The sequence below is a fragment of the Camellia sinensis genome, chromosome 5 (assembly GCF_055761805.1).
Source record: "Camellia sinensis isolate YWXY chromosome 5, ASM5576180v1, whole genome shotgun sequence".
Lineage (NCBI taxonomy): Eukaryota > Viridiplantae > Streptophyta > Magnoliopsida > Ericales > Theaceae > Camellia > Camellia sinensis.
The window spans coordinates 146,127,114-146,153,264 of NC_138965.1; the positions used below are offsets into that span (position 1 = coordinate 146,127,114).

At 40.3% G+C, this 26,151-nt stretch overlaps 1 pseudogene; it reads right to left on the reverse strand.

The window, feature by feature from the left end:
* The window catches only part of LOC114283162 (uncharacterized), a 59,292-nt pseudogene that overhangs the window by 15,089 nt on the left and 18,052 nt on the right, over window positions 1-26,151 (reverse strand).

Genomic DNA, 26,151 nt, shown 5'->3' on the forward strand with positions numbered 1-26,151 from the left:
CCTGACTGACAACACAATAGATTAAGCAAAGGATTCTTCTCCCAAAATAAATAAAATAAAATAAAATAAAAAATAAATCTCACCACTTCAAATAGCATGCTCATTTGAGCATGCCTAATGAACTTTAGAAATACAATGATTTTCCCTAGTCGCATAGTTGTCAACCTACCCATTGTGTTACAATACACTTACACTTTTACTATACAACACTAAATAGCGCAAGTAATATCTTTGAGATGCAGTTTATCATTAAACTTGGAAAAGACGACAGATTTGAAAAAGGCACTACCTCTACGATGGAGTCTCTCAGATCCAAACCCTCTTAAAAGGAATGACGGCACCTTGAAACCTGAGGCATTGTTTCTTTAAGGAAGATTTGACACAGAAATGGAATGGGTTAGATATCCATTCATCAACCGCTTTATAGTATGGCACCTACTCAGATGGATTTTAGCTTTGTCATCTTCTTTAATGCATATTAGTATTACCAGACAAGGCCAATGTCCTACCAATTTACATTTTGGAACACACTTTCTGAAACATGATACACTTATGTTCTATAAAATGCTGGATTCAGCCATCCAAAGAGATTCCAAAATTTATTCCTATTCTCTTAAAAATCTAATAAGAGGAAAACATCAAATATAATGAACTAAGTCTCCATAGAGTGGAGTTTTAGAAGGACATAAAGCTTCCAGAATTATGTTTTACATGATCAATTTACTCAACACATTAACAAGTAGCCAAATTCTAACGGTGCAATTAGTACAAACCTACTACCCCTAATATCATAGCACATTTTAAAGCATGTGGCATACCAAGCTCCTGTTCTCATTCTCGTTACTAGAACGATCCATGTTCCAAGTAACACACATGCAACTACCAGCTATGGAATTACTAGAGCTACTAAGCATCCTAGAATTGGGGGAAGGCGTCTAGACGCCTAAAAGGAGGACAATTAGAAAGATTCGAGCAATGAGACACGAGCAAGGTTTTCTTAATTAGTTTTGTAAGGGTCCATATTTACCCTAGCTTCTTTCTCATTGTTTTTTAGTGTTTATTTCTATTCTGTTACTAGGGCAATAAGCATGCATGTGTGCATGGATGGGTGTGTGGAGAGGCCATCGGGTGGTAGCTAACTTCAATATTATAGCATTGCAACTTTCTTTTTCATCGATGAAAGGTATAACTCATCCTTCTTGTCTATACTTCTTCATTGCCTTCATCAATAAATTGTTCTACAAAAGACAATTCATCTTCTACATTTCCATTGTACATGCAACTTTTCTTTCACAATGTTTGTCAGACTCGCAGTTTTAAATTCTCGAAAGAAACAAACTAATAATGAGTAATGATGACTAGAACCAATGACCAAATGCCAAAAAAAAAAAAAAAAAAAATCAACCTTCAATCAAGCAGAGACCAATCACACTATCCAAAGTTTGAAATTAGCAAAACACTGTCTAGCTTCTTGAAACTAGACTCCAAAGCAATACAAGTGTAAAGCAGGAGTGACCAAAACATAACCCAAACAATTCATAATTTTATCCATAATTTTTTTTTTCCTCACTATGCTGCCTTGTCAAGAAAAACATCTCCTACCAATAATCAAGTAGCTTCTGAATTGGATTGTGTTAGAACAGTTATTTCTGTTCTATTGTTAATATTTGTTGAAGTGGAGGGTACGATGGTCATATTGCAATATTAGCGTTTGTATCTATATTTTGCTAATGTACTAATGTAGGGTTGAGCACAACATTATAAGACATATAAAAAATTTCTTCTTCTTCTCTTATCTCTTTTTCTTCTTCCTAACACTAAATTTCTTCATTTTACATTCTAACTAATTGGATGTGGGGTTAACACAAAAAACATGGTTCCAATTTTTTCCCTCAAAGCTAGAGAAGACCAAACAGTTGTGTTGAAGAAAATTGGCATTGTTTTGTGGTTCCGGCCAAGTAGAAAGGGTGCTCGCTTACATATTAATATAGATATCAAGCTATGAAGCATGGGTACTCCAAAAATGTTGCCGTACAAGTACCGGATACTTACCGGGTACGGGTATGCATACGCGTATCGGGTACGGCAAAAACACACCGGGTACATTTTATACGATTTGTAGATGCCTAGTGCACCATGGGTACTCCATGGGTTCGTTGTTGGGTATGCGGGGTAAAAAACAAGATTTTCAACAATTATAAGGGTACCGGAGCAATTTTTCTTGTTAATTTTAAAAAATTAAATAACTTTGGGGTTCTTTTGTAATAATAAAAAAAACACAAATTGAAATTAAGTTTATTGTTTTGATTCAATTCTCTCTGGCAAAGAGCACAGTTGACGAGTTCGAAGAAAGAACACAGTCGGCAATTGAACTCTTCTTCAAAGACGACGGTACTGGTTGACGGCAAAACTTGATATTCCAGTGCTGGTCAATGGCAAAATTCGATATTCCAGTGAGTTTCTCTTAGTTGCTTAGCTTCAATTCTTCTTTTTCTTCTTCGATTCTTCTTCCTCTTTCTTTTAATCTTTTTTTTTCTTTTTCCAAATTTTCCCTCTTTTTTTTCGCAACAAACAAGCAGATTTGTCCAGCATCTGATTTTTCTTATTTTTGGTGAGTTTTCTTACCTCCTCTTGTAGCCAATCTACTCTTCTTCTTCTTCTTCTTCTTCTTCTTTTTCTTCTTTTTTTTTTCTTTTTTTTCATAAATAGCCAATCTACTCTTCTTTAAGTATCGTTTTTTCTGATCTTCCCAACATCTAATATTTTATTTTTATTTTTATTTTTGATATAGTTCTATAGTATACACAATCAGAATTATATAAAATAAAAGATAGAAAAATTTAAAATCTAAAAGGACAAAAGAAAGAAACATTTAAATTTAGGGTTCATAATTTATCAAAAAAACTAAAAAAAAAAAAAATGGGTTCATAAACTGATTCTGATGTATTTATTTCATTGTAATTAGTTCCATAATATTGATGGTTTTAATTTATTATTTTAGTATTTGAAAAATTATATACTCGAATGAAGTGAAAGAATTCACAAATTATTTTGATTTTGTAATTTCTCTTTTTAATTATGATATTAAATTTTGATTTGTATGTTGGATGTTTAACTATAAATTATAATAAATAAATAAATAATAAAAAAATAAATAATTGGCGTACCCCAGTCGTTTTTCGTACCCTACTTTTTAAAGAATTTGTCATATCGGCGTATCTGTATCGTGCCCATATCCATATCAGTACCTGCACCCCTTGCTTCCTAGATATCAAGCCTTGTATCATATGAATCAACTATCTAAGAACAAAAATTACTCTATACACTAACAGTGTTTCCTGATTCTCGTTATCCTTATCAGACTGTACGGAATTTGTACTTTCTTATACTTTCAAGAAGGGGTATAGAACCTTTTTTTTTTTTTTTTTGATACATTCTAGAAAGGATATAGCTTTTGTTTAGTCAAATACACTTTTTCGCATGTGAGGGACCTCATTTGGCATTTGTAATGATATTCTTACCTATAAGATGGAAAATCATAAAAATAAAATAATAATCCCTACAAATTTGTATTTTTTACATGTCTTTGATGCTTAATTTTCTATAAATTTTTATTTATCAAAAAAAAATTTGATAATCCCTGCAACGAAAAAACACCTGCAAAACATTTAGACTAGAAAATGCATGCAATATATCATATCTACCAATCTCTATTGAAGAGAACAAACAAACACAATTACCCTACAAATCAGGAAATGTAATACCTTTCCAGCTTAGTCTCTAATTGTATTGAAATCTAAAATTAATATGATTTAAAAGGATATATGATCCAGATGTCAAAATAGATTTGGTTCAAGGTTCAATTATTTTCAAATAAATAAATAAGATATGGTAAAGGTACATTTACATAAAACATGGATATCTATAGTACATAAAATAGGAACAAAACATAGTGCACAAGTTACCAGAAAATTTTCTGATGGAGATTAGCCTCATTTATATCACTCAAATCATAATGTAATAAACTAGATCCAAAGGGGAGCAAGCATGCAGTAATTAAACATATGGAATGAAGATTTTTTGTACTACTATTGTAAAGGTACAAGTTTCACAGGTTTTCTTTATTTTGAAAATTTTAAAAAGATATGGAAACTGGACAAGCAGGTTCAACATACATCAATATATTAAAGCTAATAAGAAGAGGGGATGAAAAAGAGCCAATTTTAAAGAAACAAATAATATGTATCTAGTAAAGCTCAATGCTTAATCAATTATATAAGCTAGAGACCATCTGTTGAGATCTTAAAAGAATAAGGATTGTATATATCAGATTCCAACGAAATATATCCGCCTAGTCCTCTTGAAAGGGTAAAGGTAAATAAATCTTGACACAATTTTGCATACGCTATGTCCAAAAATCTGATGATGGAAACCTAGAGAACCAACAGATCATACATCCATGAGTGATTTTCACAGAGTGAGTGATTTCCATAATTAGACGCGATTTCCAAAGGGTTGAGAGAGTTACATGGAATGTTTCCGGTGAGTAGGGAGGACAGGCTACGACGACGGATTCTTTTCCTTGGGGGTCAATCCTTTGAGTTTTAGGAGGCATCACTGGACTCCCGAGGCCATCGACGGCTAGGGATTGTGGAACGTGGATTAGGTTTACAGTGAGAAGTGTTATTAGTCGACTTTGAAGTAGTTTGGATTGTGAAGAAGTTATGGAAGGCTTCGAGTCTCATTGGAACTGTATCATTTCTAGGTCGTTTGGATGGGAATTTTCGGAGTGTGGCAGTTTGGATCCGTGGCGAGGAAGAGGGTGGGGCTTCGTTTCAAGTTGTGGTCACATTGGATGGTAAGCGGTTCCAGACTTTTATCCCTGCTTCGGAGTTTGGGGATGGGTGGAATGGTGTGGCTCTAGTCATCGAGGGTTTTTCCAAAGGGGAGGGTTGGGTTTCAAAGATTGGCACTGCAAACGAGGCATCAGTGGTGCATAGGGCTATTTCGGTGCGGGACAAAGGTTTTGCTCCCATTGGAGACGATGGCCAGTTGGTTCAGGGTGTGGCGGAGGAGGGGTGGTTTGGTTTGTTGAATAGGGCTTTGGTGGGAATTGTGGGACAGGTCTTGGGTGCGTTAAGAAATATGCCTGGGAACAAGGCCCTGAGGCTAGATGGTTTTCAGTTGCTTTTCTTCAGCATTGCTGGGGGGTGGTCAAAGGGGAGGTGTTGGATGTGTTTTAGGAATTCATCAAACTGGTTAATTTGAGAGGAGTCTGAATACAACTTTTATTGCTTTGATTCCCAAGAAAGGGGGCGCGAGATATCCGAGACTTTTGGCCTTTTAGTCTTTTGGGTTATATTTACAAATTGCTGGCCAAGGTTTTGACTAATAGGCTTCGGGGGGTGTTGAAGGGAGTGGTCTCAGAATGCTTTTGTGGGTGGGCGACAAATTTTGGATGCTGTTTTGGTGACTAATGAGTGCGTGGATTCGTGGCTTTGGCAAGGGAAAGAGGGAATTATATGTTAGTTGGATATTGAGAAAACTTATGATAATTTCAATTGGAACTTTCTGTTATACATGTTGGAGAGGTTGGGTTTTGGGGCCCGGTGGAGGCGATGGATACATTTTTGTATTTCCATTGTTCGGATGTCAGTCCTGGTTAATAGGACACCGACGGGTTTTTCCCCACTTGGAGAGGTTTACGGCAGGGAGACCCACTATCCCCGTTGTTGTTTATTTTGGTTATGGAAGCTTGAGTCGTCTGATTTCTAGGGCGGTCCAGGGGGATTTATTATCAAGTTTTGTGGTAGAGAATGGATCAGCCTCTTTGATGGTCTCTCATCTATTCTATGCTGATGATGCATTGATTTTTTGTGATGCGGAGGCTACTCAAATTGATCCCTTGTGATGTGTTTTGTTATGTTTTGAGGCGGTGTTTGGGCTGCGGGTTAATTTGTCAAAATCAGAATTGATACATGTGGGTCAAGTGGCTAGTTTACCGGTGTTGGCAACCGTTATGGGCTATAAAGTGGCCAGGTTGCCTGTGTTCTTATTTGGGACTTCCCTTGGGGGCTTCTTTTCAGGAGACTCGAGTGTGGGATGGGGTAGTGAACAAAGTGCAACGGCGGTTGGCAGGGTGGTAGCGCCAATACTTGTCCAAAGGGGGGGGGGGCAGATTACTTTGGTAAAGAGTTTTCTTTCCAGCATTCCAAAATACTTAATGTTTGTGCATGTGGTCCCTGTGGGGGTGGCAAAGGAGTTGGAGAAGTTGCAGCGGGAGTTTTTGTGGGGTGGGGGTGGGATGGGTTTTCATTATCATTTGGTGGCTTGGGAGAGGGTTTGTACATTGAAGGAGGGGGGGTTGGGTGTGCGAAAATTGGTGGTGTTTAATCGGGCTTTATTGGGTAAGTGGTTGTGGCATTTTGTGGGGGAGCGGGACAGGTTATGGAGGAGGCTGGTGGCGGCCAAGTATGGAGAGGAGAGGGGGGGGTTGGTGTTCGCAAAGAGTAGCTCAACCTCATGGTTGTGGTTTGTGGAAGGGGATTTGGTTGGGGAGGGCAGGGTTTTGGGAGAGAGTTTGATTTAAAGTGGGGGTTTGTGATCGGGTTCGCTTCTGGCGAAATCGGTGGTGTGATGGTTTGATTTTGGCCGCCTTGTTTCCTTTGATTTATGTTATTGCTACTGTCACGCCCCACTTTTTATTACTCGAAATCTTTACCAAATTCATTAATTTAATTCAATTTCAGAGATAACATGCGGAAAACTCTTTATTCAACGAGTAGAAATAAATAACCATTCTCTTATCCGAATGCAAATTAAATACAACATGAGCATATCAAATAAATTGCCCGTGGGCTTACATCATTAAAGGATCAAGAAGAAGGGTGTAACCCTTTTACATAAATGGCATTCCGCCAACACAAAAGAGACCCCGTGGCCAACAAATAAAAAGATCCCAAAATCTTGTAGCACATCCTGATTATCACCTGAAAAAGATTCAACAACGTCGGATGAACATATAGTCCAGTAGGGATCTCAACATGGTCCTCAACAATAACAACTTACAGATAGCTATGATCATGAATGCTCAATCTCATACTAGAATAGTAATGTGGTGGTTTATACAAAAATATACATAGGTATGAACTTTTCTCAAAATCAGCCATTTCATTCAACACTGAAAGCGATTCACCTTTCTCTTCTTTTCATTACCCTTTTTCTCAAACTTTCATGACAATAACAGTTCTAGAAAACAATTTCACCAAGCCCATTACTGTTCTCCTATTTTCCGTACTTACAACAGATTTGCCTTTTTCAAAACATGTTCACAAATACCCAATTTCCTTCACACTTTCCAAATTCTCAAAGTAGTATTTATGTCTGTTCTTAACACATTCATAACTATACATGCATGCCTTTAGTAAAAAGGGAAATAACAAACCATCAACATGTATATAATCAACAAATGAGGCAACTCGGCCTTTCAAAACTGTAACCAATGTAAACCATAACATATTCAGATACCCTGAGACAATAATGATAAAAAGCTCTGCTCTACCTGCCATAAGCACGGTAAGTTAAGGATACACCTCTCGACAAATGACAAGCCAAGTTCTTCAGACACAAGCTGAAAGGTACTGGTACCTCTACCAAGTTCTCCAGACATGAGCTGGAAGGTGCTGGTACCTCTGTCAAGTTCTCTAGACGCTAGCTGGAAGGTATTGGTACCCCTCATTCTAAGCACGGTATATAAACACCAACCATTACAGTGCGACAAAGCATAACCAACAAGTGTAATACATACACATAAACTATTCAATAATGTTCAACCAACACAAGTGTAATGCATACACAAAAAATCAACACAACAATGTCATCCTCCACCGATGACCAAGGACAAAACCTCTAGATGCATGTATTCAACACACTATTTAAAAATATTCAACTCTCGTGAGATCTTAAACCCAACAACGGCACCAGTACAATAGTTACAGGTAAAACCCCCAAATGTGTGTATTCAACACTCAAGATATAATAGTTCAACTCTCATATTTATTTTCCGAGACTCACATAGAGTTATCATTTCATTTTCCACTTTCAAGATCAACTTTCATAATGTTCCAGGTCAACATATTCCACCATTTATTCTAACCCACTTTTCCCATCTCACAAAATCAATTTCATTCTTTTCATTTCACAAAACCAATTTGTAGACACCCCATTTTTTACCGAACTTAAGACTCAGACGTCACCAACTGAGCGCTCGGTGATGACGCATGTTGTGCTCGTTCTGAGGTTGCGGAGTCTCAGTTGCGAGCCTTGCCTCCCGACTTCAGGGCTTTTTTGTGCTTTGCCTCGGTTTGCGAACCAAGTCCTGTTTTCTTTGTTTCCTCTTCCCGACGGGAGGGAGAGGTCTCGTAGACCATCTCTCAGTGGCCGTAAGCTACATTTCGTGGTCGTAGGCCATTTTTCCCGTTTGGAGCCCAGTTTCCAATTTTCGGAGCCGTCGGTCGTGTGCCTCGGTTCGGGACTGCTTAACTACCACCGTTTGCTCTGGTTTTTGGCACACACCTTGTTTCCTCCCTTTAGAGGGATACTGTGGCCCGGGAGACCTCCTTCGTGGTCATACGCCACTTCTGGTACCTAACAGCCTGTTTTCGGGGCCCCGGACTGCGCGTTTTGGCCCCCGAACCTTCGTTTTGCATCCGTCTTGGTCCATTTTTGGTAGCGACCCTATTTTCATTGCTAGGGAGGTGGTAGTATGGTGGGAGGCCACATTTTCCCCTGAAAAACTAGTTTTCTCTTTTTCTCTCTCCTAAAGCCGATTTTTCTAACAAGAAGCTGGTTTTTCTCACTTTTGAGCCACAATTTCTGGCTTTTCATACCACCATTGTGTTGTGCTCATCTGGGAGGCCACCAATATGGGTAGGCCGACCATTATTTCTTCTTGACCCTTTTGAACCTTGCTAAAAAGCTGGTTTTCCTCTCTCCTGGGTCATATTTTCTGGTTTTCCACCATACAGCTGTGTTACACTCTTCTGGGAGGCCACCTTTCTGGTATGGCCGGCCAGGATTTCTCATTGACCCTTTTGACCCCTGGTCACCAGGGGGAGTGGCTGGCCGGCCACCTTAGCTGGTCGGCTAGTTTTCTGCTTTTTACTCTTCTCAAGTGCAACACAGCTGTGCCAACTGTGAAGCATTTGACCCACTGTCTGAGATTTTGACCATCTTTTTTATCCTTTTTAGTTGGTTTTGACCCCCTTGCTTAGCTTCTTGGAGAAGCTTGACTCTTTTGTCAAGCTTCTTGAGGAAGCTTGACCCTTTTGGTCTAGCTTCCTCAAGAAGCTTGACCCCTTTTGGTTAAGCTTCTTTGAGAAGCTTTGAACCCCTCTTAACGCTTCTCCAAGAAGCCTTGGCTCTTCTCCTCTATAAAACCAACTCTCCATCTCCATTTGCAAGGGTTAGAAAGTTTAGCCAAGGCATATACACTCCACCCTCCATAGCCTTCTTCTTCAAAGCTCCAAACCCTAATATTTTTGCACCATTTGCACTACACCTCATAGCATACCACCTCCACCATCCATCCAAGCATCTTAGAGCTAATTTTCAGAAGTTGAAGAACTCCTTCCTTGGTCCAGAAGCTGCTGGAGTCATTGTCTACAAGGGTGAGTCTCTATTTCTCCCATTTTTGCATTATTTTTCTCCATTGATTAGCCTTACTTGCAAGCATTTTTGATTTCGTCATAAACTGAAAAGTGTTTTCTTTTGAGCTCCTCTTGGAGTTTGATTAAGGACACTTTTCTGTTTGAGGCCATCTACCTCCTTGTATGCTCTATCCCTCTTTGTAGGCTTATTTTGCATCATATCTTAGCCCTACTTGTGAGCATTTTCGAGATTTTTCATAAACTAGAAAAAGTCTTGTTTTGATCTGCTAAACATGTTTGTTTAAGGACTCTTTTCTTTTTGGGGTCATCTTCTTCCTTGCATGCTTCATTTCCTCATGCTTTGAGCCATGCATTTGAGCATTTGCATTGGCTTTGTTTTGGCCTCTTAGCCACTGAAAACTAGTGGATTTTTAGTGGCTTTGATGTGTCTTTGAGTTCCAAAATCATAGAGGGGTGACCCTCTCACCCCTCATTCTCTTTACTAGCTTTGTTGGCCTTCCAAAGGAGCTCCATTTTGCATGTTGTGAAGTCACATTCCAGGACTTATTTTATGAGTTTTATGGTCTGAATTAGCTCTATCCAGAGCCCATTTTGCCATATTTTATGTCTATGATGCATGTGTAGAACAATCCCATTCAAGGCTTTTCAAAGGGACCTTTCATTGCATGCTTCCTTGACCCATTTTAGGGCCAATTTGGTGAGTTTTAGGGCTGTCATAATTGATTTCCAGAGTTGGTTTTGCCATGTTAAGTGTTCTTGTTGTATGTGTTGAGTAACCCCTTGCATGGCTCTCCAAAGGAGCTCATCATTTTTGCATACATTGGATGCATTTCAGTGGTTATTTAGAGTTTATTTGATATATCATATTCCTATTCTTGGCTGGTTTGGTGACCTCTCTTATGCTTCATGTACATGCCATGTAAACCATGCTTACTAGCCTAGGTTGCGCATTCTTTTAGCCCCTCATGTTAGCATACTTTGGCTATGTCTTAAACTGATAATGTGCTTATTTTGGACTGCCCTAGCTCTATTTTTAGGTCTTGTGGTTGAATGATGTTAGTTTTGCATGCTTGTAGTTCAAGGTCCATGCTTAACTTTGAGGTTTGAGGTCCATTGCATGCATGTGCTGAGGTATTTTCATGCTTTGGGGTCGTTTTGTATCACATTTCAGAGCCTATGTTAATTCCATATTGCCATGTTTTGTACTCTTTAAATGCGTTTGAGAGTCGAGCTTGTATGCTTTGTTTTCGGACCATTGAATGAGCTCCATTTCGTTGCATTCCGAGCCATCATTTTAGGCCATTTTCCCACTGTTTCAGACCTTCCTAGGGTCAGTTTGGGGTTGGTTTTGCCTTTGGTGCATTGCTTTGGGTACCTCTAGTGTAACGCACTTCACTAGTTTCGGTACCTGGGCCCCCTAGCTTGCATTGTGTGCCATATTTGCATGTTTCGGGACCATATTTCATGTTGTTTTAGAGCTATAATTTATGCTATTCCATGTCATGTTTCATCCTTGCCATGCTTCGGTAGAGTGGCATTCCATGCCTTAGGTTCGATCCTTGGTATTCGTGCATGTGTGCACACATTTCGTTTGTCTCATTTTCATCTAATGGCCACTGATGTGAGTGTGGTTGAGGTCTACTCATTTTGGTGTAAGTCCATCGTGCATTGTGTATGCCATTTCGGTCCATAGCATTGCGTATGCTAGGTTGCATGTTAGAGCATTGTGTATGCCATGTTACATCGAGCATTGTGTATGCCATTTCTTAGCATTGTGTATGCTAGTTTGTATGTTAGTCGCATTGTGTATGCCATCTCATTTGCATCGTGTTTGGGATAGGAGTTAGCCTAAGCACGGGAAATGAGGGACGTTTCATACTCCAAGTGACGGAACGTGTCTCAATTCCCGGTCGCCGACACTCCGGATTACCCATGATGGAGTCTAGGTCTTGTTGTATTTATACGTGCATTCCTTTCACATCGAGTCATGCAATTCGACCCCTCAGCCATCATCCATTGAGATGCGTGATTGGTGGCACGAGGATCGAGGACTACACTCCCTGAAGAGTAGTCATGCATACATATGTGAAAATACTTTGCCATGCCCCTTTCTTGCTCTCTGTTACAGGAAATCAGAAATCAACAACCTTCCGTTCCGGGATTAAGTGTAAACAGAGGCGAATCGGGGCATCGCAATGGATTTTCGCGCCAAGCAACTCAAGCATGCATCTTTCATCATTCGGAATAGAGCCAAGGCGGTCCATAGCTTGTATGCTAATTTACTTGTTTTCCTAGTTAAACTGTTAATTAATTAGGGTTTTGTACTTATTCGAACTGTAATTATTTATTCGGACTGTATTATTTATTCGGACCCTCCGAACGAGGGCACAATTGTAATAAGTGTGCGTGCATGTGATGTATATCTTCCAACCTCACGTCTTTCTCCCTTTTATTTACCAGCTTATGATGGTTAGATTAGGGCATATTTCAATTAGCATACTTATGCTTGCATGTTTGCATCATTCATCTGTATTGCATGCACCGGGCTCGGCGCATCATATTAACTGCATTGTATTTCAATTCCAAGTCGGATACTTGTTAGTTGTAGCATTTCGCATGTCATCCTTAGAATAGTCGAGCCTACTATAGTTGCATTTTGCATGCGTTGCATTAGGCATTTCAGCATAGTTAGGATTCATGCATGGATTTCTAACATAGCTTTTGTTTTGGCTCGGAGTACTCGGTAAGTTTTATGCTTTAGCATCCTAGCATGTGTGTGAGTAACTGCCATGATAGCATGTTTACCATGAGGCTATTTGCTTATGTGATATACCTGCCTGAATGCCTGTGGGTGAAAGTTGGGTTATTTGGATTGGAACAACTCATCGACTACGAGTTTTAAGCCCACTAGATAGTGGCAAAACCATGTTTTCTAAGCCCACCTGAGGGTGGCAAATCCACGTCTTAGCCTACTTACGAGTAGCACTATCAAACCATTTTCAAATAAACAAACATGAGACGTTTTGTTCCAATTCAGGCGATCCGGTATATACTTGTATGCTGTGCGTATCACATAGTAAATCTAGGCTAAATAACCGGAATAAGAACGCATAATGTTTTCAAAACTAGATATCATGGTTAGTAGAGGCCGATCTTTGATCGGGCGAGCGGGGTGCTCACGAAGTAACCTTCCCCAATCGTACCCAAGTTCTCGAGCTGAGGCAACTTTGGTGATGACGGACACGTGGCCTTAGGCAACGAGTCAGGGTTTCCTAAATTCTCCCAAAATAAATATTTAGGTGGCGACTCTGTATCTGGCAAAGCAGTCCATGTTTGGCACTTCTTTCAAAAAATCTATTTTCAAAAACGATTTGCCGGATTTGGACTCTTTAATGATTTCATCGGTCTTGCATTACACTCTGCGAGATTAGATACAGGACCGTGACATTGAGTCCTGAACTGTAGTGAGCCCAATGAACAAAACGGGGGACATCCTCCCGGGACGTTCGGGGACGTCTACACAATTCTACGGTAATAAAGCCATAACCCATCTTAGTTCAATATGTTCATTTCAAAATAACCCCAATGCCATAGTTAATCCCTTAGCCATTAACTCATTTACAGAACCCATATAAACAATAGTAATTTACAAACATTGACCAATCATCCTCCCTTTTAATTTACCAAATCAAAATATAATTTAGGACTTTCTCGTCTTTCAACATAATCATGCTAGATTTTCTCCCCAATTAGCCCAAACAACAATCAATGGTAACAAACTCATTCTTGACAACCAACCCTAGGTTCTCTTTCATGATTTTCAAAGAAATCCAACATGGATATTATTTTCATGCAATATAAATTTACCACATGTCTATCTATGAACGAGGTATTGAAAAAGAGCAAGGAAATCCCTACCTCAAATGGAGACACCCAAAGGAGAAAAAGAGAAAAACTTGAAAATGCTCCAAACCCAAACTTTTTCGGATCAAAACGTAGCCCCTGCGATGCTCAACCTTTCTTACAAAGAGACTAGGGTAGAAGGTCTCTAGAACAAGGTGTATTTGTAGAGAGAGAGAGGGAGTTTAGAGAGAGAAGCTGCCGATCTAGGGTTTTGAAAAAGAAAGAGGATAAAAAATGGAGAAGAAAACCCCTGCTGCGAACTGATATAATCGATCCTCGCTCGAGCGAAGGAGTGGTCGCTCAAGCAACCAGACACAAAGAAACCTCGCTCGAGCGAACAACACGAAGCTTCAAGTCTGCAACCCAGAAGCACGCTCGAGCGCAAGAGTTCTTGCTAGAGTGAAGAAACACAAAACATACAGCTCGCTCGCTTGCTCAAGCAAAGGAAAGCTCGCTCGAGCCAAGAAACACAACCTTCAGGTCAAAAGAGACGCAGACGCACGCTCGAGCGCAAAAGTGCTCGCTCGAGCCAAGAGATACAAACTCAGAGCTTGCTCGAGTGACAAAAGCCTCGCTCGAGCGAAGTCACCAAAAACTGGGCAGCAACACTGTGTTTACAAACACAACCAACCTGTTACAAACCTACCCCACACATCCCAAAACTCAAATATAAGAAATTAAAGGATGGAAACAAGATACAAATATCAGCACACAACTCGGAACTCGAGTCCGGAATACCACAAAGGACGGGGAAAAACCCGGATCGCTATAGCTACCGATGGGAGGAGTTGGTTGCTTCGGTTAAGGCTACACACGGCGACGCAATTGTTTGGAATGTTCGTCTTCATCGTTTTATACATGATTGGGAGGTAGACCAATTGGTGAATCTTCTAAGCTTTCTGTATGGCTTGCGGAATGGGGGGGATGGTTTAGATTCTTTAGTTTGGGAAGTCCAAGGCTCTAAAGGTGTTTTCTTCGTGTCTTCTCCGTGTCTGCATTTTATGGGGTGCTTGTAGGAGGTGTTGGTGGTGTGTTTCCTTGGAAATGTGTTTGGGCCATGAGTTCTCCTTCTAAGGTCGCTTTCTTTGTTTGGACCGTTGCTTTGGGACGTATCCTCACTATTGATAATCTCATCCGACAGGGGCATGTGTTGGTGAATTGGTGTTGCACGTGTTCCAGGGATGCGAAAATGGTGAATCATTTGCTTCATTGCCGAGTTGTGTCTAGACTTTGGAATATCCTTGTTGCTTTGTTTGGCTTAGTGTGGGTGCAACCGGGGTCTTTACTGGGAGTGTTACAGTGTTGGGGTGGGGCTAGGATGGGGTAGAGGCGCCGTAAGGCTTGGGTGCTTGCTTCCCATTGTTTGCTTTGATAGATTTGGTTAGAATGGAATATGCGAGTGTTTCATGATGAATGTCATTCCGTTTTATAGCTAGATAATAGGTTATTGTTGGTGCTGCATAGTTGGGTTACGGGTACAATCGAACGCACTGCCTTGGTCTTTGTTGACTTTGTGGAGGAATTGATTAGTTAGTTTTGTTTAGTCCATTTGTGGGTGGCTTGTTTGTATTCTTTGCATCGTCTTGATGCTTTCTAATAAAGTTCTATTATTTATCCAAAAAAAAAAAAAAAGCTTAATGCTTATCTTTCCACATCATTCTATCAGATGTTCCAGAAACATAATTTCATGCTCTACCCAACTACCTTATGAGAGAGAGAGAGAGACAGTAATAAATTGGATGACTACAAATTCAAATCCTGAAACAAAAGTTTTCAATGTATCAATTAGACTAAAGAGCAATGATTCCCTGTCCAAAAGCACAGAACAATAAACCTCACCCACTCTCTAAATCAGAAGTCTCCTAATAATGGAGCTGTACCAATGGTAGAAAAGGCAAGAGAACGATTATAGCACAAAATGTCAGGCTGAAGACTCAGGACACATCATTTAAAATAATAAATCTCAAGTAAAACTTTGAATGAAGACAATTAGTCAAGCTCCTTGAAATTGAAGTTACAACAAATTTCCACGGATCATGGGAAGCTAATGCAATATCTAGGAACAAAAGGCAAATATGAAGAGTTGTTGCCTGCAAATACATAATTACAAAAACATTACACAGAGGAATTTGAATAACATTGTCTCATCATTGTTTCTTTTTTCTTGGGTGGAGGGTTATAAGGCACCATAGCATAACCCTTGCAGCTTATTCAATCATACCTCATCTATTGGTTCAATCTTTTGCTATAAATAATCAGGAATGGAATAGGCCTTCGCATATTCATGAAGATGAAACCAGATAACTGCCTGTGTAGAGCCATTTTGAAACAAACATCAATCCAAATTAAGCGTCAGAAAAAACGAAAAAGGGGGGAAAAAAAGGAATCAAAAAGCAAAACCATTACAACAAGCCACCAATAAATTAACTAGACACAGTATCAATTGAACATACTATATTTAACATTGTCCCAGAAGTGTCAAATTCATCGCCATAAACATGTGAACTATTTGCACTGGAAAATTGATGTGCCACACTATTGGTTCCTTTGGATCCCAATGCAGTTTTGTTGCCCAAATTGCCAACAGCGTCTGCATTTTCGCTGAATGCATCAGCAAGCTCATCACTTCGTTTCTAAATCAAATTAAAGAATACAAAACAAAATGTGAGAACAAAGGAAAATTTTGAGACAATTGATAATCTAACGTGATAACATAACTATGATTCCTATTATTTCTATGATTATACATTCAATTTATTTTTTCCAATATTGTGAAAAAATATTAAACTTGATAGAAAGAAGTGTATATAATAAGGGTTTAAAGCTGATTAGTGGATATGTTCTTCACATTATTATTTAGTGTTTAACTGCCTTCCCGTTTGTCTAGTTTACTGACTTAGGAACGACTTTTGAAAATTGCTTCTTAGGATGGCCCAAAAGACAATGGTTAGAATGATTTCTTGATTATTAAAAAAACAAATTATGTAAACTATACTGAATTCCAAAAACAAATGTATTTATTTTTAATATATATATATATATATATGAATAGACCTCAATAGTGAGGGAATTAATAGTGAGGGGATTGATAGTGAGTGAATTAATAGTGAGGGGATTAATAGTAAGGAATTGTTAAATTATTTTTATATAAAATAATAAAAAATATAAAAAAAATAAACATTATATTTAAAAAAAAAATCTCAATATATAAAAAATAAAAAAATAAAAAAATTTCTAATCCCCTTACTATTTTTCTAATACCATCTCTACCTCCTCCTTACCAATCCCCATTCCTCCTCCTTACTAATACCAAGGGATTACTAATCCCCTCCCTATCTCTCAAAACAAACACCCCATTCTCAATCCCCTCCTCACTATCAAACCCAATCTCCTCCCCATAACCCCAAACAAACGGGGGGCCCCGTTTGTTTTGGGAGATAGAATGAAGGAGATTGATAGTGAGGGGATTAATAGTGAGGGGATTGATAGTGAGTGAATTAATAGTGAGGGGATTAATAGTAAGGAATTGTTAAATTATTTTTATATAAAATAATAAAAAATATAAAAAAATAAACATTATATTTAAAAAAAAAATCTCAATATATAAAAAAAAATAAAATAAAAAAATTTCTAATCCTCTTACTATTTTTCTAATACCATCTCTACCTCCTCCTTACCAATCCCCCTTCCTCCTCCTTACTAATACCTAATCCCCTCCCTATCTCTCAAAACAAACACCCCATTCTCAATCCCCCCCTCATTATCAAACCCAATTTCCTCCCCATAACCCCAAACAAACGGGGCCAATTGTATTAGTTTTATCTTTGAATTTTTCACATTATGTTAATTTAGTCCAATTGACATTAATCCTTTAAAAATTGAACTAAAATGGAAGAGTAAAATGATTCATTCATTGCTTATATTGAAAAATAGGTTAAAAGTCAACTTTTTGACTTTTTTTGAAAAAATGTGTAAAAAAGTGAAGAGATAATGTGACCTAAAAAAGTTAAAAAACCAAAAGTTGGCTTTTAACCCAATTGCCAAAGTGGTTGAGGGATTGATTTTCAATTTGAAATGTTCCAATCTTTTTTTAATGGTTCTGTAGACGCGCCCTTCGGTCTCACTATAGTTCAGACTCAATTTGTGTCACGGTCCTGTATCTAATCTCGCGGAGTACAATGCAAGACCGATGAATCATCAAAGGGTCCAAATCCGACAAATCGTTTTTGAAAACAGATTTTTTAAAAGAAATGCCAAACATGGACTGATTTGCCAGATATAGAGTCGCCACCTAAATATTTATTTTGGGGGAATTTAGGAAACCCTGACTCATTGCCTAAGACCACGTGTCCGTCATCACCAAAGTTGCCTCGGCTCCGGGACTTGGGTACGATTGGGGAAGGTCACTTCGTGAGCACCCCCGCTCGCCCGATCAAAGATCGGCCTCTACTAACCATGATATCTAGTTTTGAAAACTTTATGCGTTCTTATTCCGGTTATTAGCCTAGATTTACTACGTGATGCGCACAGCATACAAGTATAGACTAGGTCGCCTGATTTGGAATGAAACATCTCATATTTGTTTTGAAAACGGTTTGCTACTCGCAAGTAGGCTAAAATGTGGATTTGCCACTTTCAGGTGGGCTTAGAAAACATGATGATTTGCCACTCTCAAGTGGGCTTAAAACTCACAATTGATGAATTGTTCCAATCCAAATAACCCAACCTTCACCCACAGGCATTCAGGCAGTTATATCATATAAGCATATAGCCTCATGGTAAACATGCTATCATGGCAACATCCACACGCATGCAAGATGCTAAAGCATAAACACTTACCGAGTACTCCAAGCCAAAACAGAAACTAGTTAGAAATCAATGCATGATCCTAACTATACAGAAGTGCCCAATGCAACACACGCAAAAATGCAACTACAATAGGCTCGGCTATTCTAAAATGACATGTGAAATGCTACAGCTAACAAGTATTCAACTCGGAATTAAAATACAAATGCAGTTAGTATGATGCATCGAGCCCAGGTGCATGCAAGACAGGTGAATGAATGCAAACATGCGAGCATAAGTATGCTAATTGAAACATGCCCTAATCTAACCATCATAAGTTGGTAAATAAAAGGGAGAAAGACGTGGGGTTGGAAGACATACATCACACGCACGCACACTTATTACAGTTGTGCCCTCGCTTGGAGGGTCCGAATAAATAATATACAGTCCGAATGAATAACGAATTACAATTAATTATTGCACAACCACTAACTAATTAACAAATTAGCTATGTAAGAAAATAAATTAAATGAATGTGACTGCCTCTGCTCTGTTTTGGATGATAATGGATGCATGCATGCTCGATGCGCTTTGTCAGTAAATGCCATCGCGATGCCTCGTCTCGCCTTTGTTTGCAGCTGATTTCAGAAACTAACACAAAGCTCCAGAAGGCTGAAACTCCACCTTGGGAAAGCCACCGACCAAGTATTGGCTTGGAAAACCCTTGCCGACCACCCCTTATGGTGGAAACCAAAAAACATGGTCGACCTACCAGGAAACCTGGTCGGCCGACCACTTTCTGCCCTTGGACTCTGGTTTTTCTGCAACAAAGGCAAGAAGGAGAGAAAGCAAGGTATTTTCAACATATGTGTGCGCGACCACTCCTCTCTGTCCTTGCACAAGCTCTAGGGAGTGTGGCCCTCGGTCCTCGGGCCATCAACCACGCATCTCAATGCGTGATGACCGAGGAGTCGAATTGCACATTTTAATGTGACATGAATGCACAAATACACACTTAAGGCCTAAACTCCATCATGGGAAATCCGGAATGTTGGCGACCAAGAATCGAGGCACGTTTCGTCACTTAGAGTACGAAACGCCCCCCTTTCCCGTGCTTGGACTAAACCCTACTCCAAGCACAATGCAACAAGCAATGCATGGCACGTGCAAATGTGACTAGCATGCAATCCTAAGTGTAATGCAACCAAGTGATGCAAGCATGCAAGGGATAAAATGCAAACATGCACCTAGTATATACAATGCTAACACTACATGGCATGCGCAATGCTCGTGAACTAAGGCATACTCAATGCGACTATCAACCTAGCATACACAATGCGAGGAATGACATATCATGGCATGCACAATGCTCCTAACAACCTAGCATACACAATGCAAAGGCTAAACATGCAACAACATGAACTGCATGGCATGCTCAATGCAAGATGGACTTATACCAATGTGAGTGGACCTCAGCCACACTCACATCAGTCGCCATGTGATGAAAATGAGAGAATCGAAATGCATGCACACATGCACGAATGCCAAGGACCGAACCTAAGGCATGAAATACCACTCTACCAAAACATGGCAAGGATGAAACATGACATGGAATAGCATAAATTACAGCTCTAAAACAGCATGAAATATGGTCCCAAAACATGCAAATATGTCACACAATGCAAGCTAGGGGGCCCGAGTACCGAAACTAGTGAAGTGCGTTACACTAGAGGTACCCAAAGCAATGCACCAATGGCAAAACCAACCCCAAACAGACCCTAGGCAGGTCTGAAACAGTGGGGAAATGGCCTAAAATGATGGCTCGGAATGCAACGGAATGGAGCTCATTCAATGGTCGGTAAATGAGGCATACAAGCCCGACTCTCAAATGCATTTAAAGAGTACAAAACATGGCAACATGGCATTCGTATAAGCTCTAAAATGTGATGCAAAACAACCCCAAAGCATGAAAATACCTCAGCATATGCATGCAATGAAACTCAAAACTCGAAGCTAGGCAAATGCATTGAACTACAAGTATGCAAAATAGACATCATTCGACCACGAGGCCCAAAAAAAAAGCTAGGGTAGTCCAAAATAAGCACAATGTTAGTTTAAGGCATGGCCAAAAAGTACTAAAATCAAGGGCCCACAAAGTATGCAAAGAAAGCTAGTAAACCATGAGTTGTTCTATAACTATATGAAGCATGTGAAAGCTCATTAAACCAGCCAAAAAAAGATGTATGCCATCCCAAAATATGCCCAAATAATCACTGAAACTCAGTCAATGCATGCAAAAAAGATGAGCTCCTTTGGAAGTCCATACAAGGGGGTATTCTACACCTATATGATGGACACATAAAAGGTCAAAACCACCTCTGGAAATGAGTTATGACAACCTTAAAACTCACCAAATAGGCCCTGGAATTGGTCTAGGAAGCATGCAATGAAAGGTCCCTTTGAAAGGCCTTGAATAGGATTGCTCTATGCATGCATCATAGACATAAAATATGGCCAAAAAGGCCTCGGACAGAGCTAGGGCAGGCCTTGAAACTCACCGAATTGGGTCCAAAAAGTGGCTTCACAACATGCAAGTGAGGGGCCCTTTGGAAGGCCAAGAGGGCCAATAAACAAAACAAGGAGAGAGGGGGTGTAGATGCGCCCCGGGAGGGCCTCACTCTACAGTTCGGACTCGATTTGTTGTCGGTTCTTAATCTGAACCAAAGAGTCCAAGTCTAGCAAATCATTTTGAGAAAACAGATTTTTAGAAAAGAAGTGCCAAACATGGACTGCTTTGCCAGATACAGAGTTGCCACCTAAATATTTTTTTAATGGGGGGGAATTTAGGAAACCCTGACTCGGTGCCAAAGGCCACGTGTCCGTCATCACCAAAGTTGCCTTGGCTCGGGAACTTGGGTACGATTGGGGAAGGTCAGCTATGAGCACCCCCTCTCGTCCGGTCCGAAGACTGGCCTCTACTAACCATGATATCTGATTTTAAAAACATTATGCGTTCTTATTCTGGTTATTAGCCTAGATTTACTACGTGATGCGCACAGCAAACAAGTATAGACTAAGTCGCCTAAATTGGAACAAAACATTTCATGTTTGTTTATTTGAGAATGGTTTGATGGTGCTACCCGCGTGTAGGCTATGACATGGATTTTGCCACCCTCGAGTGGGCTTAGAAAATATGGTTTTGCCACTCTCAAGTGGGCTTAAAATTCGCATCCAATGCATTGTTCCAATTTAAGTAACCCAACCTTCACCCACAGGCATTCAGGCAGTTATAACACGTAAGCACATAGCCTCATAGTAAGCATGCTATCATGGCAAACATTCACACTCATGCGAGATGCTAAAGCATAAATACTTACAGCGTACTTCGAGCCAACACAGTGAACTAGTTAGTAATCATATGCGTGATCCTAATTCGTGTTAAGTGGCTAATGCAACGCATGCAGAGTGTCACTAGAATAGGCTCGGCTAATCCTAGGATGGCATGTGGGATGCAACAAGTAGTACGTATTCAAGTTAGATTTGGAATATTATGCTGTTAGTATGATGCGCCGAGCCCGGTGCATGCAATACTGATGAATGATGCACGCATGCATAGCATAAGGTATGCTAAATTAAACATGGCCTAATACTAACCATCAAAAGCAGGTAAGTAAAAGAGAGAAAGAAGTGGGGGTTGGAAGACATGCACACATGCACCCACACTTATTACAAATTTGCCCTCGCTCGGAGGGACCGAAAGAATAATACAATTAACTAACTTACAAGCTAATTAAATATTACAGACCAATTAAACTAGTTATCAAATTAATTAATCTAATAAAACTGTAAACAGCCTCGGGAAGAGGGCCCAATGCAATGCGTGTTTGGCTCTGCTCGAAAAGCCACTGCCATGCACAAGTTGCCTCTGCTTTGACTGTTATCCTCCTCTGAAAACTGTACAAGTCCCAGGGTTGCTTCTCTGAGTGTTGTGGAACACCACCAGCTAATGGAATTGGTCACCGGCCAAAGGGAATGATCACCGGCCACTTGTTCAAGCTATCGGCCATTGATGAATGGCCGGTCAGCACTGGAGATGGCCGGCCGGCCAAAGCTTCCTACAGAATCTGTTTTTGACAGCAGCAGAGGGCAAAACATAGCATGACAATGCATTTCAAGCAATGTATGCACCAACCACAGTCCTTATCATATTCATGACTCAAAGGAGGATGGGTTTCGATTCTCGGACCATCAATCACGCATTTCAATGTGTGATGGCCCAAGAAACCAAGTATGCATTTTGATATGGAATGCAATGCACATAATCAAACAAAGGGGATGGACCTCTATCATACTCAACTCAAGAGGTGAAGCATGCATGCAAATGGAATGCAACCTAGACGTGGAGGCTAAGTATGCAAAATGAGCAAGCAAGGCATGTGACAACTATGCTAGTGGCAAACATGCAACAACATGTAAAGTGGACTAAGCATAGGAACAATGCAAAGCAACTTGACCAATGAAATACATGCCAAATGCATCATGATTTCAAGCAAGAAACAACATGTAATAGGCCAAGTATGCAACAATGCACGAGGCAAGCATGCTATAGCACATGAAGGATGGACTTAAACTAATTTAGGCAGCCCTCAAACAAGCCTAAAACAGTGGCCATGAACTGTGGAGATACAAGCATGCATGCATGCATACATGATCCAATTCCTAAGCATCAAAAGGCAACTCTTAAGCACACTTAAAAGAGATGATCATGGACATATGGCAAACATACCAAACTCTGAAATTATATAAAGAGGTGCCAAGCCAACTAATTAAAGCAAGTAAAGCATGCTCATGACATCACACATTCAAGGCCTACAAGCTAGAATGCAAAGAAAGTATACACAATATGTTAAGCATGACCAAAGCGACTGAAAACAGAGCTAAAGCACACTGAAACATACACAAAAGCTTCACAAAGCTTGGCCAAAATCATGCTAGAACAAGGGTCAACACCTAAAGCATGTTAAGGCCTAAACATGGCATTACAAGACATGTATGCAAGTGTAGACACCCCATTTTTGACCAACCTTTAGACTCAGACGTCACCAGTTGAGCACTCGGTGATGTTGCATATTGTGCTCGTTCTGATGTTGCGGAGTCTCAGCTGAGAGCCTTGCCTCCGGGCTTCGGAGCTCTTTTGTGCTTTGCCTCGATTTGCGAACCAGGTCCTATTTTCTCTGTTTTCTCTTCCCAAAGGGAGGGAGAGGCCTCGTAGACCATCTCTCAGTGGCCGTAGGCTACGTTTCGCGGTCGTAGGCCATTTTTCCCGTTTGGAGCCCGGTTTTCGATTTTCGGAGCCGTCAGCCGTGTGCCTCGGTTCGGGACCGCTTAGCTACCTCCGATTGCTCCGGTTTTTGGCACACACCTTATTTCCTCCCTTTAGAGGGACACTATGGCCCGGGAGACCACCTTTGTGGTCATACGCCACTTCCGGTGCCTAACAGCCTGTTTTCGGGGCCCCGAACTGCGCATTTTGGCCCTCGAACCTTCGTTTTGCATCTGTTTTGGTCCGTTTTTGGTAGAGACCCTATTTTCATTGTTAGGAAGGTGGTAGGATGGTGGCCAGCCACCTTTTCCCCTGAAAAGCCAATTTTCTCATTTTCTCTCTCCAAAAGTTAGTTTTTCTGACAGACAGCTGGTTTTTCTCACTTTTGAGCCACATTTTCTGGCTTTTCATACCACCATTGTTATCTACTCATCTGGGAGGCCACCAATATGGGTAGGCCGGCCAGAAATTCACCTTGACCCTTTTGAACCTTGCTTAAAAACTAGCTTTTCTCTCTCCTGCGTCATATTTTTTGGTTTTTCTCCACACAGTTGTATTCTACTCATCTGGAAGGCCACCTTTCTGGGTAGGCTGACCAGCATTTTTGCTTGAACCTTTTGACCCCTGGTCGACCGACCAGGGCGAGTGGCCGGCCGGCCACTTGAACTGGCTGGCCTGCTTATTGCTTTTGCCCTTTCTGAGTGTAATCCAGCTGTGCCAGCTGGAGACCATTTGGTGCATCCTCTATACACGTGTATGGAGGATCTTTGAAGCTTCCAAGAGAAGCTTTGGCCTCTCACCTCAATGAGAGAGGCCCTCCTCTTCATCTCAGCTGGTTAGACATTTTTGGCCAAGGCACATAACCTCCCACCTCCCTTGCTACTACTCTAAGCTCCGAAACCCTAACTTTCTTGGTCCATTTACACTACAACCCTTAGCACCACACCTCCATCATCCATTCTAGCACCTTGGAAGCCATTTGCAATGGTTGGAAGCTCATCAACTTGCTCCAAAAGCTGCTGGAGGTCGACTCTTTAAGGGTAAGTCCTCATTTCCCCCTTTTTTGCATTATTTTGCCCTATACCTTAGCTCCATTTGCAAGCATTTTTGAGCCTTGGTGTAAACTGAAGATAGTCTTATTTTGAGATCTTCTTCATGTTTGTTTAAGGGCACTTTACTGTTTGAGGTCATCTATTTCCTTGTCTGTTCAATCTCTCTTTTAGGGCTATTTTTGCATCAAACTTTAGCCTTACTTGTGAACATTTTTGAGATTTGTTATGAACTAGAAAAAGTCTTGTTTTGAGCTCCTCTTCAAGTTTTGTCAAGGTCCTATTTCTTTTTGGGGTCATCTTCCCCCTATGCATGCTTCATCTCTTCATGATTAAGGCTATGCATTAGAGCACTTGCATTGCCCATGGTTTGGCCTCTTAGCCACTGAAATCTAGTGGATTTTCAGTGGCTTGGATACTTTTTTGAGGGCCAAAATTAGAGGGTGGTGACCCCCTCTCTCCTTGTCTTGTTTGGGGATCTGTTAGGCCTTCCAAAGGGACCCTATTTTGCATGCATTGAAGTCACTTTTTGGGTCCAATTTTGTGAGTTTTGGGGTCTTCCTTAGGTCTGTCCAGGGCCCTTTTGGCCATTTTTTATACCTACAATGCATGTGTAGAACAATTTCATTCAAGGCCTTTTGAGGGGGCCTTTCTTTCCATGTTTCCTAGACTGATTTCAGGGCCCATTTTGTGAGTTTTAGGGCTGTCATAACTCATTTACAGAGTTTTTTTGGTCATGCTAAGTGTCTATCTTATATGTGCTTAACAACCCCTTGATTGGCCTTCCAAAGAAGCCCCTCATTTTTACATGCATTGGCTGTATTTCAGTGATTATTTGGGCATATTTTGGCATGTTTTATTCACTTTTTTGGCTGGTTTGGTGAGTTCTCATTTGCTTCATATATTTGCCTTATAAACCATGTTTGCTAGTCAATGTTGCATGCTATTTTAGTCTATCATTTTAGCATCTTTTGGCCATGCTCTAAACTAGAAATGTGCATGTTTTGGGATGGCCTTGGTTCTGTGTTTAGACTTCATGATCAAATAATGCTTTCTTTGTATACTTGTGGTTCAATGCATGTGCCTAGTATTGAGTTTCGGGGCTTATTCCATGCATTGGGTGCCATATTTCCCTGTTTCGGGATCATTTAGCATTACGTTTCAGTGCTGAAAATTACATGTTTGAATGTCATGCTTCATCCTTGCCATGTTTTGGTAGAGTGGCATTCAATGCCTTAGGTTCGGTCCTCGGTTTGCGTGCATGTGTGCACGCATTTCGGTTGTCTCTTTTTCATCTTACGGATACTGATGTGAGTGTGGCAGAGGTCCACTCATCTTGGTGTAAGTCCATTATGCATTGTGTATGCCTTTTCAATTCATAGCATTGCGTATGCCAGATTGCGTGTTAGTCGCATTGTGTATG